The sequence below is a fragment of the Acipenser ruthenus genome, chromosome 15 (genome assembly GCF_902713425.1).
Source record: "Acipenser ruthenus chromosome 15, fAciRut3.2 maternal haplotype, whole genome shotgun sequence".
NCBI lineage: Eukaryota > Metazoa > Chordata > Actinopteri > Acipenseriformes > Acipenseridae > Acipenser > Acipenser ruthenus.
Window position 1 is genome coordinate 8,637,958 of NC_081203.1, and position 12,445 is coordinate 8,650,402.

The 12,445-nt window shown below is 36.1% G+C and overlaps 1 long non-coding RNA gene across 1 annotated transcript; it reads left to right on the forward strand.

The window, feature by feature from the left end:
- The first annotated feature begins 440 nt into the window (after positions 1–440).
- LOC117421818 (uncharacterized) lies at positions 441–11,648 on the forward strand. The gene is made up of 3 exons (XR_004661160.2): positions 441–762; positions 4,477–4,531; positions 11,616–11,648. It is a non-coding gene; the product is annotated as an uncharacterized LOC117421818 (long non-coding RNA).
- Positions 11,649–12,445: the final 797 nt, after the last annotated feature.

Consider the following 12,445-nt stretch of genomic DNA (forward strand, 5'->3'; position numbering starts at 1 on the left):
AGATTTTTTAATATAAAAAGCTGACCAGTTTTTAAATTATTATTATTATTATTATTATTATTATTATTATTATTATTATTATTATTTTCTTTTTCTCAATCCTAAATAAAATTATCTGATCCCTATTCTACTTCCTGCCGTGCATTATCCATTACTTACAAACAAACACTGCAGCCTGCAAGTAAAACAGGCACTTGAGCTGCTGCAGAACTGGGGCACGCAGGTAAAGGAAGATCGTTCATATGACAAACTTCCTGTCAGTTACAGTACAGAGGACCAAAACAAAGTAACTGTAAACTCATACTGCAGCTGAGAAGCACAAAAAAACCCACAGCTCAGTCAGAACGCAATCACCCACTCAATGGGCTGGCAGGATCACCTCGGAGAAATCCCTGTTCGCAAAATGATACACTTTCTGCTGTCTTCCTTACACACGCACGCCCTCACCTTACACAGATAACCTTTATTTTCCAGCTTTGGTGAGCCAATAGGAGGAGGGAAAATCCTGCTGGGACCGACACACGCACACTCTGAATGTAAAAATGTTTTCTTAAAAGATTGTGAGATAAGATGATGTGTGGGAGACACCTTATTAGTGAACGTGTTGATAATTACTACTGCAGTGTGGACTAGTACTGAGAAATGACCGACCCTGAAGAAGGAGGCTTCGTAATGTCTCACAGGACCCACTTGTGCCTCACTGCTGTGACTCTGGTTGTGTTGCTTATAGCAGCCTGTACACTTGGAATCGTACTATCACAAGTAAGTACTTATTTAACATTCCTACCAACACCTTACAGATAGAACAGATATGCTACTTCCACACATACAGGTAGAACAGATATGCTACTTGTGGTTTCTAATTTATTTATTTAGACAGTTGTAAGGAAATGTTGATTTTATTTTATTTTCCCTTTATGTAAACTGCATCATATTTGTATTTGCAATTCAAACTAGACACAAGATATAATGCATAGTGAAAGCATGGTAAAGCATGGGCAATCATAATAAACTACCAGTACTGGTAAACTAGTATAACAGTTGGCAAATTACAATGCAAATTTGCTATGGTAAACTTTTATAAGAGTACATTTGCCACTACTTTTAAATAATCCAGTGAACAACTATTGATATGTTGAAAATATTCTTTATTGTAGAAAATTGTAATTCATTGTTACAACTTAACAATTGTAAGTCGCCCTGGATAAGGGCGTCTGCTAAGAAATAAATAATAATAATACAGAATATCTGAATTTTGATGTACAGGAGGTGCGTCCCTCCCTGTCTTTACCTACACACTTCTGTCACTTAAGATGTTGTCTTATATATTCTTGTTAAAAAACTTAGTTATGAGTTATCAAGAGTATCAGAGTTTGGAGATATCTGCAGGAACCTGTCCATCCGGCCATCCATACTGTATCTCCATTGTGTGAATACTGTGGATGTCGTAGTGAACCACATATTCATGATGGTGATATCTGAAATGATAGCATTGTCTAGCACAAGCTATTGAAAGTATGGTGAGCGCTAGCATCTTTTGGAGGACGTTGTTAGAATGTTGTTTACTAAGCAGTAAGTAAAAAAAAAAGAAAGTTGTTTTACTGTTTGTAGAAATGTAATTCATAAGCTATGAGTTCAGTAATTGTTTAGAATAAAAAAGCTTTCTCATAAAAAAATCAATAACAGAAAGCAAGCTATTTTAGCAACCCTTTTACATGCTGTATCTCTTAGACTATCAATGCACATGTAGATGAAAAAGTGGTGTCTTTGTTCTATGAATTAATTACCAGTGTCAAACTGCATCCAAATGGCACAAAAACTCAATAAAATATACGCATTGTTCTCATTAATATCATAAAACATTGAAAATACTTGTAATAAAGGGTAGCCTGCAATATGGATCTTGGCTTATAATGCTACAATATATATTCATTGTTTTATTTTTTCATATAATGTTTTTGCCGGTATTTGTGATACATAAGTATGAGTGTCAAGACAATGGTATATTTTAGTAATGTGTATGTTAAGGTGAGTTAGGTTTTATTTCGAAAGCTCTCGGCTCCCTCCTGTGGGCACAGGTAATGCAGCCAATTGTTCATTTTCCAGTGCTGACACCTAGCTGGAGTCATCTAGCTGAAGTTATTAAAGTCAAATAATGTATTGAATAGAAGTCTATACAAACAAGTACAATACTAAAATGGAAACCACTCAAATGAAACTGTTCAATAGAGTTGCTGGTAGGGATATGACTGGTTTGATGTATGTGGTCCTAATACTGTTAATACTGAGTATTACTGCCTGCAAAATTCCCTGTTGTCTTTTGCTCATAATGTGGCTCCAGGTTCCATGATAACTAAGATATAACAGCTAATAAATATTGGTGGTGGCTGTAAGGTATATTAATTACATTATATGTTTGGCTCCAGGTTGAATATAATGAAACTACTGCAGTTAATAAACATTTACGAGGAAATTGTGGTGGCTGTCAGTTCTAGCCATTGTGTTTTTTACTGAATATATATATATATATATATATATATATATATATATATATATATATATATATATATATATATATTGTAAGGCAGCGGGATGTGTGAGACAGCAGGGAGGGGGTTAAAACCTCCCTGAAGAGTAAAACGGGAAAAAAAATGTGACTTTTGTTTAATTGTTTAATTGTTTTGCTTTGTTGTTGTTCAGTTTTGTTAACTGTTTTATTGTTTAATTTAATTTGCTAATTGTTTTGTTAATTATTTGCGGGGGGATATTTAAGAGAGGCAGCGAGTATAGTCGTGGCTGCTGAGTAGAAGGAGGCTGAAGATAGGTGCTCTGCTTCCGAGCAGTCTTTAAAAATAGTAAGTGCTGTGATAAGCGTGTGTCTGTTTTGGGTAAAGGTGCAGGTAAACGGCTTAGCCATCCTGCGTGTTAGTAAGGGAAAGAACCTGTTTAGTTAGCGCTCCAAACGGAGTTAGGTTTTTGTTTTGTGTTTTGTTTATTTGTGTGTTTCTTAAAATAAATAAATAAATAGCGCAACCGCGCTTAAAAAAAATCCATTTCTGTTCTGCTGGGTCGTCATTTTAAAGGGGCACGAACCCGTGAGTGCTACGATCTTTTACTATATATATATATATATATATATATATATAGATATATATATATATATATATATATATATATATATATATATATATATATTTATTATTATTATTATTATTATTATTATTATTTTTATTTATTTTTTTGATTCCATGCGCTATTTCACCTCAGCATTGACACTGGCGAGTCACTAGAGAAAGCAGCTGATTGGTTAATGACAGGGAAGAAGGCAATCATGTGCAATGAACTGTAGAAAGTGCAAGGGTAACAGACTAAATGAAACTAAACCAGACCACAGGAGAGCTTCCTTTATTTGAAATACATGTTTGCAGTGCCACATGCTTCTTTCAAAACTGCATGTCTACAAATCAGTTATTCACTAATCAGCCCGTTTAAGTGTCATTCTGCCTGTCAGTTACAGGTACAACTTTCTTGTTTTCATGCTGAACAAAAGTGCTATGCAAGGTTGTGTTTTACTGTAATACTGACACATGTTCACTTCAGCAGCTTTACAGATTCATTCAAGACAGTTGTTGGCATTCAATGAGCTGCTTTTCCATCGGTTCCCCAGTATACCCCTAATATTTTAAGTGGAAAATGTGATCATTGTAATAATTTTAAATAAACAGCACTGCATATAATGAATCTTATTACCTCATAGTTTCACACAGGTTTATTTTTTTTAATAAAAAAGGAGATTAATTTAAAAGCATTATATCAAACTAGAAGTAACAACATTATGGGTGACAACCAATATGGATTAAGAATAGGATAACAAACCTCTTAGACTTCTTTGAAGAAGTTACTGCAAGAAGGGATACAGAGTAGATCATAATATTGGAAAGTTGCAAGTCAAAAGTCCCTTGACAAAAACATGCTGCATGAAAGACTAATCCTTAAATTGAAATTAGTGGGATGCAAGGTGGATAAATAACTGGTTGAAAAACAGCAAGCAGAGTAGATCTAAGACACTTCTGTTGGGGCTCTGTACTCATTGGGGTGACTGATCGCTCATTGTACTCAGCATCTACACAGTGTGGAAATCAATTCAAACCACAGACACAATTCTTCTTGGTTATATTGTTAAAAGTGATACTATTAGTAACTGAATAATGTCCTTTAAAAGCTTTATCATAAAGGGCTCTCTAGATATATGTTAAAATGTAATTGTGACATACAGGCAGGCTCCATATACCCCCAGATTCCGGGATCTCAACATCTCAAACCGTAATGTCGAGATCACTTTCCATAATGAGTCACTATATGACATACTTACCACAAGAGTACACAAAGCATTTGGAAAATTGGTTCAAGCAGTTTGATGAGATTTCATGTTAAAAGGGTTGGATTTATTCGATGTTCTTTTTTTTTCTATTTCAGAAAGATAATAAACCATCAGCAATCAATCAAGATCCACCTTCCAAACTTAAGCCAGGTTGGTAGACATTAACTTGTAATACATAAATAAAAGGAACAGCTGATAACCAGGCGGTTTAGTATTTCAATGTAGATGTTATATAGTAGGTGGCTTTAAATTAATTAATGGTTTCATTATTTTATATGTGGGTGTTTCTATTCATACTTTCCCTGATTGTAGCAGTTATGTTCTGTGTCCTACTTAAATATGTTTTTATGTTTGTTATTTCCATAGCGGGGTGTCAAAAGGGATTTTAAAACATGATGTATACTTTTCTTTTGGAAAATGGGAACACTGTGACATTGAAACTGCAAATAACTTACAAAAAAAAAAAAAAAAAAAAACAGTAACACATAATATAGTTTTGCTGAGGTGGCAAAACATACGTAGGATTCAACCACACAATTCAGTAGTGATACCAATGTAGTTGCATCAAAATTGTACTACTAATAACTGAAGAATTTACAATATAACACCTTGTTCAAAGACCATTGTCCTTTTTGTTCAGTATACTCTCCCTAATCCAAACAACCGTAGGTGCAATTGACCTGCACTATAATCTGAATCATCCGATCAGAATGAAATGCATGCTGATAGAAGCTGTAGAAACATTCAGAACTGTCTGTATTTTATATTGAAATTAAAGTATCATGTTTAGAATTGTACTCCAATCAAACCATGAATCTGAGCAGGCTCTGCTCCCAACGTGTATCTATTTTTATTGTAGATTGGATTAGTGAGAGTCTACTGACTTCAGTGTTTCACTTACTTCAAGCATTTCAAGGTCATTCACTTATTTCAGGTGACTGGTGACTGGACCCCTTCAAAGTTTTATGCCACAAAGTACTGTAGAAACCATGTTATTAAAAGCTGTATTTTTTCTTTATTTGATTATGGATCTCCTAATGAACAAATCAGCCAGATTTGTATTGGAATGCCTCCCTCAGACTAATCACTGCCAGTTACTGGCTTCTTTATATCCAATGTCACTGAACTGCAGAAGGCAACTGCACTGGTTACTTCTTGTGTTTAAAACTGATATAAGTCTTTTGCTAGGTTACCTTAGCTCTATGTTAAAAGTTAATATATCTAAGTGTTGGCTGATCAGCATTTAGTTACAGATATGAGCAGATATGAGAGGGCATCCAAATGTCTCAGCTAAATGTAGAATAATGACTAAGATCACATTTACATTAATGAGTAGGTTCTGATAACTATGGAAGTGTAAATGTTGCTGATCCCAGATGACTGTATGATCATGTTTTTAGAGTGAGGTTATGTTAGTGATGTGAAATTACAGCTGCATGCTGCTGGTGATCTTTCTAGGACACCCTTGTAAATTAGGTCTCGGTCTCAATGGGTTTATTCCTGGTTAAGAAAGAATGAATGAATAAATAAATAAATAAATAAATAATATTAAAAGTACCAAAATAGCACAATCTTACAAGCAAATAAAAGCAGACTGCATCTGAACAAAAACATGCTTTATTGTTACCTTATTTTAAATGTAATCAAAATAATGATTTAAAAACAAACAACTGAATTAGTCCTGTTTATTTTCCTCAAACTGCCTTTGTCATTTAATGAACCAGAGTCCCTGAAATTAGCCTGTTCATTCTTGCTTGTTTGCCAAGTGCACCTACTTTCAAAGGAACACAGAATTAGTAACATTCTACATCAGGTGGCTTTACTACAATTGACATGAAAATATAAACCTATAGACGCACATGTTTGTTCACAAGTCAGTGTCTCCATATTTTTGGTACTGCTGCATTGCAGTATTTTCAACAATGTCCGTATCCTCCAGTGGTTAAGGTATGAGGTTACAGATGATGCACTGTTCTCGTAAGTCTGGTAGGAGCGGCAACATCTGCACTAGCATGTCAGAATTCATTTCCTTTGTGATTCTCAGATAAAAAGTCATTGAAAAGGCCACTGCAAGGTAAATGTAAAACTTGTGTCAGAGCATTTTACAATTCAGTAACAGAAGCAACACAAAATGTGCACACTTCCACACACATGCACATTTACAGAAAAACATGTTTGCACACATATCAACACATAGTATGTGCAAAAATAATGACTTACTAATGTTATGCACATAGGTGCTAACTCATGGGCCAGAAGGTGTGCACTCAGTGAATACACACTATTATTATACGTTTGCTTTTGCATTTAAATGGTTTAAAAAAACAAACACGTAAAGGCATTTAGAGGATGTCAGAAAAGCCACATTGATAGAAAACCACAGTGAAACACACACTACACTAACATATTGATTGGTTTGACCCATAGTATGCACCGTATTACGCACAGACAGTAACTAAAGTTAGTGGCTGAGGAAGTAATAAGTGACTGAAAGAAGCCAGTGGGCGGTATAGCAAGAACAGAGAATCAAGCTATTATTAAAAATAAGTAATTGGAAGTTAGCAGGTAACTGATCCCTCAGAACAAGGTGTTATATTGTAAATTCTTCAGTTAGTAGTAGTACTAATGTGAAGTAGTGGAATTTCTAAATAACAGAAGCCTGGTTTAACTTTAGTGAAGTAGACTACAATTAATTGTTAATTGGAAACACCACAAGCTATCATTCAATTTGTTTGCATTGTTCATTATTTAAGATGGATCAAATCAAGTAAGCTTATTTGTGTATAAATAAAATGGCAAGCAGGCCAGTCATTCTATTTTTCTTGAAAAGGCACATACTTAAAAAGCCTTTGCTAACAATTACCACCACCCCTATCACTCTGTGCATCAATTACCACCACCCCTATCACTCTGTACACCAATTACCACCACCCCCTATCACTCTGTACATCAATTACCACCACCCCCTATCACTCTGTACACCAATTACCACCACCCCCTATCACTCTGTACACCAATTACCACCACCCCTATCACTCTGTGCATCAATTACCACCACCCCTATCACTCTGTACACCAATTACCACCACCCCTATCACTCTGTACACCAATTACCACCACCCCTATCACTCTGTACACCAATTACCATCACCCCCTATCACTCTGTACACCAATTACCACCACCCCTATCACTCTGTGCACCAATTACCACCACCCCTATCACTCTGTACACCAATTACCACCACCCCTATCACTCTGTGCACCAATTACCATCACCCCTATCACTCTGTGTACCAATTACCACCACCCCTATCACTCTGTGCACCAATTACCACCACCCCTATCACTCTGTGCACCAATTACCACCACCCTATCACTCTGTACACCAATTACCACCACCCCTATCACTCTGTGCACCAATTACCACCACCCCTATCACTCTGTGCACCAATTACCACCACCCCTATCACTCTGTGTACCAATTACCACCACCCCTATCACTCTGTACACCAATTACCACCACCCCTATCACTCTGTACACCAATTACCACCACCCCTATCACTCTGTGCACCAATTACCATCACCCCCTATCACTCTGTGTACCAATTACCACCACCCCCTATCACTCTGTACACCAATTACCACCACCCCTATCACTCTGTGAACCAATTACCACCACCCCTATCACTCTGTGCACCAATTACCACCACCCCTATCACTCTGTACACCAATTACCACCACCCCTATCACTCTGTACACCAATTACCACCACCCCTATCACTCTGTGCACCAATTACCACCACCCCTATCACTCTGTACACCAATTACCACCACCCCTATCACTCTGTGTATGCCATCCCTGCAGCCATGTCAATAATAAAACAGTGAGCCTGATTTTAAAGTAAAAAAATCAATCAATAAAAAAAAATCAATATTATAAATCTATGTTGTTGTTTTGAGAAAAGTGTTTTATTGAAGCCGAAGCTAACCTTTTCTGAGAGGAATAAAACAATTTTAATGGTATAAAACAAAAAACAACTCTTAACTGCTCCTTCCTGCAACTAACCTTATACTGTACAATGTTATACTGTTAAAATTAGTATATTCATCTAAAAATAATTGCTTTTTAAAATGTTCTTTATACTTACCTTTAAGAACACAACTTGCTATTTTGTGCTTGTTGCATGCCTGTTTAGCGCTTCCTTTGATAAGCTGCATGTGTGAATTGTAGGTGTAGCATTGTGCACAGACGACACTGGCACTGGCTGCGTATTTGTAATTAATAAATGCTCAGTAAGAAGGCTGCCACCTTTAAAACTGTAAACACCTCTGTTTAGTTTACTACAAATAAATGTTTACAAAATACATAAACTATAAACTAACACTGAGCAGCTGATAAGTCTGTATCACTGATATATTTTTGTATTACGTTGCAAACACATACTGACTCAATGGCATTCCGGATCATTATTAAACAGCCTAGCTTTTTTCTCACAAAGACTAGCTGTAGGTGTATTCTTTTTTTACACACTTGAATGCCAGCATGGGAATGCCTTCTCTGTTAAGAAACTAGAGTTCACAATGCACCTGACTGGACTCAACTTTCTGCCTAATAAATACTCAGAGGATGACCTGTAGCATGGGAATTGCCTTGATGTATATCATGAGGCAGTGTAAATATTTTAAAAGAAACATGTTTTTCTTCTTTGTTTTGGTATCTTTGAAACTGCAATTTAAAAAATATTACATTAGTGGCCTGAAGGGCCAATAGTTACAAACCCTAATGCAGAACCCTGATTTAACTTATTCTGCCACTTTTGATTGCCAAATTGAGTTTAATTTTGAACTACTGCTATACTTTATTCTTTTCAAGTAAAAATGCACTTTCATAATTTCTTTTTTTTTTGTATCAAAACATCTGTTTTATGTTGAGTAGGGCTCATATGTGGATGTTGCAAACTTGAAATGTGAGGTAAAAACATTCTCCTCCCACTTAAGTCCTTGAAGATAAGAATAGAAGTTCTTACCATACCTATACAGCATTATTTGCTGCATGGGCAGATTCCGGTTTATGAAAGAAGTGCATTTCAAACCTATGTTTGGATTTTGTAAGATACCAAAACAGGAAATCTTTTTTTTGTTTTTGTTTTTTATTAGATTATCAGAATCTGGGAGTATATGAAGGTATCTGCTCATCTGTTTGCAGTTCAAATGTACATTTTTACAGTGAACGTAGGGCACAGCAAACTATATTTGTCTAAATATGTATTTCACTTTAAGATACAATAAAAAATTTTGGCATTGTTCTGTACCCTGCTCTCCGCATCAGTACAGTATTACAATTGCTACAGTATGTGGGTAGCGTTGTAGAGGAATGGGTTGAGCAATGCACACTGATTAACTGATTTTCAATACCTATACTTGATGCACATGGCAACACGTTGTTGAAGACCCACTGAAGCATAAATGATTTACATTAGTCAATGTGTAAGCTTCTTTGGTGTGTGTGGAAGTGGATTGGAGCACACATCCTTTCAGAAGCAATGCTGATTTCCACTTTCATTATATGTAACTGTGCTAATTGCAACACATTTTCAACCTAAGTATTAGCATGAATTTCCATGAAGATATCTGAAACCCAGGAGGCAATATTTTCTGTAACATTAACATTGCAAAGTGATTTACATGCTGGTTTGCTTTACACTGGCCCAAGCTCCATTCAAATACATTGAAGGTACAGAAATCCTGATCACCAAGGGGCAGAACTGATGCGACATTCAAAATGTAGCTGTGCATTCACTCGGAACATATATTATATTTATACAGAAGTATCGCAAAGCACTGTACAGTACATAGCAGAAAAAAAGAACAAAACACAATACATTTGTATAGCATGTCACACATACAACTGCTGCAGTCAGAACATGAACTTGTGCTTGCTGTTATACATTGAAATCTGCACTAGGAGAAACATGCTGCGTCCAGCTACACTATCTGACATGGAAATATAAAGCATTTGGCTACATCCTACCAACTGGGCACTTTGTCCTTTCAATCACGACTTCAAAACAAAGCAAACTAGCCAATTAGTGGTAGGTTCTGATACACATTACATACCAGGTTAATGGGTCTTTTCTGTGTGAGAGTCACCACAGAACAGTCATTATAATTGTTTCAAGTTAAAGTTATCTTTCAAAAAGTAATACATATATTTTTTTTTTGTTAAACATTATTACAAATAAGAAGATCAAGTATTTAACAACTCTGGAATAGACGTTTGCCAGTTAAACCCCAGCTCCTTTTGAATAACGTTTTAGGGTTATAACCCTTACAGATTTAATTTTAACATACAAGCATGTACAAGAATATTATAATTGTATAATTTTTGTACCAATTTGTAAATACCTTTGCAGCAGCATGCTTTCACCAAAAACTTCTTTCAGCCATGCTACTGTAAGTCGTACAAGACTTGTATTAATTAAAGTTTCAGTTCAGTATTATTGCCTATTAGTATATAGTTTTAACACATTCAGTTACCATCAAGTATTGTTAAGGAACCAGCAAAATATTTATCTTACCACTTAGAATTATTTGTTTAAGCCGCCATTCTACCCATTATAGTTCATCTGATTAATCTTCAAACTTTCTCTGAAAGGATCCCAATGATTTAGCATCAACAATATGTCTAGGTAAACCATTGCATACCCACACCACTCTCTGAGTGAAGAAGTGCCTTCTTGTGTTCTCCGTGAGCCAGAAGGACCCCCAGGCCAAAGCTTTCTTAACTCTTTCTTATTTTCTTTTTCCCCTACTCACTTTTTCCTTTTCACCTGTGCAGTCTCCCTCTCTGGAGAACAAAGCTTGTTCCCAGCCATGCAGCCTCTACTCCTCTGAGATGGTTCGCCAGGGGGGTGGGGGGTGGTGGGTCGGCGGTGGGGGTGGAACAAGGGCTCTGGCTCCCTTACATGTTTAATTATTTTCCTCTTTCCAACATCAATGAATACTGCATTTACGTATTTTACCATGGATTTATTTCGAACAGAGAATAAACTTATTTTGAAAGATAACATTCAAGGTCCTTTACCAGAGTTTAGGGACCTCATATTGACCAATCAAGTTAAAGGAAATCTGATCCATTTTCTTATATGAAATAAGCATTTTAGAGTACCAGGGATTACACCCAGATTGCATCCACCACTTATTGAAATGCTCTTCTTTATTTCTCCCTTCTAGGTAACAATGGGAAACCCTATGCTTTTCTCCAAGGTCAGTATCCATTCTCCAGTGTTTGCCCCTGATTTTGATGACATGGAGCAAACTGCATTTACCCTGTAACGTGATTTTGATGGCATGCTTTGCCCCGTCTTTTTCTGTCACCACTAGTGCCAGTGGTCAGCATATGTTTTAATGTGTCGTCACATTTTCATGGTAACCTTAGCTGATTTTAACAATGGTGCGGGGAGTAGGGGGGTCATCTGCATTTCAAACTAACCACCTATGGGTAGGTTATTTTGAAAGGCTTTCCCTGACGATACTAATATGAAAAGGGAGCTTCAGTAGTAAATGGTGAAGGAGATGGAGCGAGAGAGGGAAGAAACCATCCACAGGAGCTTCTTTTAGACACTATTTTAATTAATAGATATTTATTTTATTAAAATAAACAATAAATAATGTAACTATGCAAGCTGTGATGTGTAACGTGCCCTTATTAACTTTAGTGTTGCTCTGCAAGAGTATAGATTTGTACGAAACCTTTTTTTTTTAATACGTTTAATTTTATAATTTCTAGAAGTTTTGTCACAGTGTTTTAAATTTGAATGTGTACGTGTTCATTTTCTGCAGTCTTTGAAATATGTGCCTTGGTTTCAAACCCAACACAAGAAGAAAAGGTACTCTTAGAAATCAATCATTTTCAAGCAGCACTATTTTATAAAGATACCACAGAGCCCTGCCGGTAGAACTATACCTGCACTATCGGCTGTTCCTCATGAAGTCCTGTCAGCAAGTTTAGCAAATTGAGGCTGGCTCTCTAGACATTAATTACGTTTTGTAAAACTATTGTA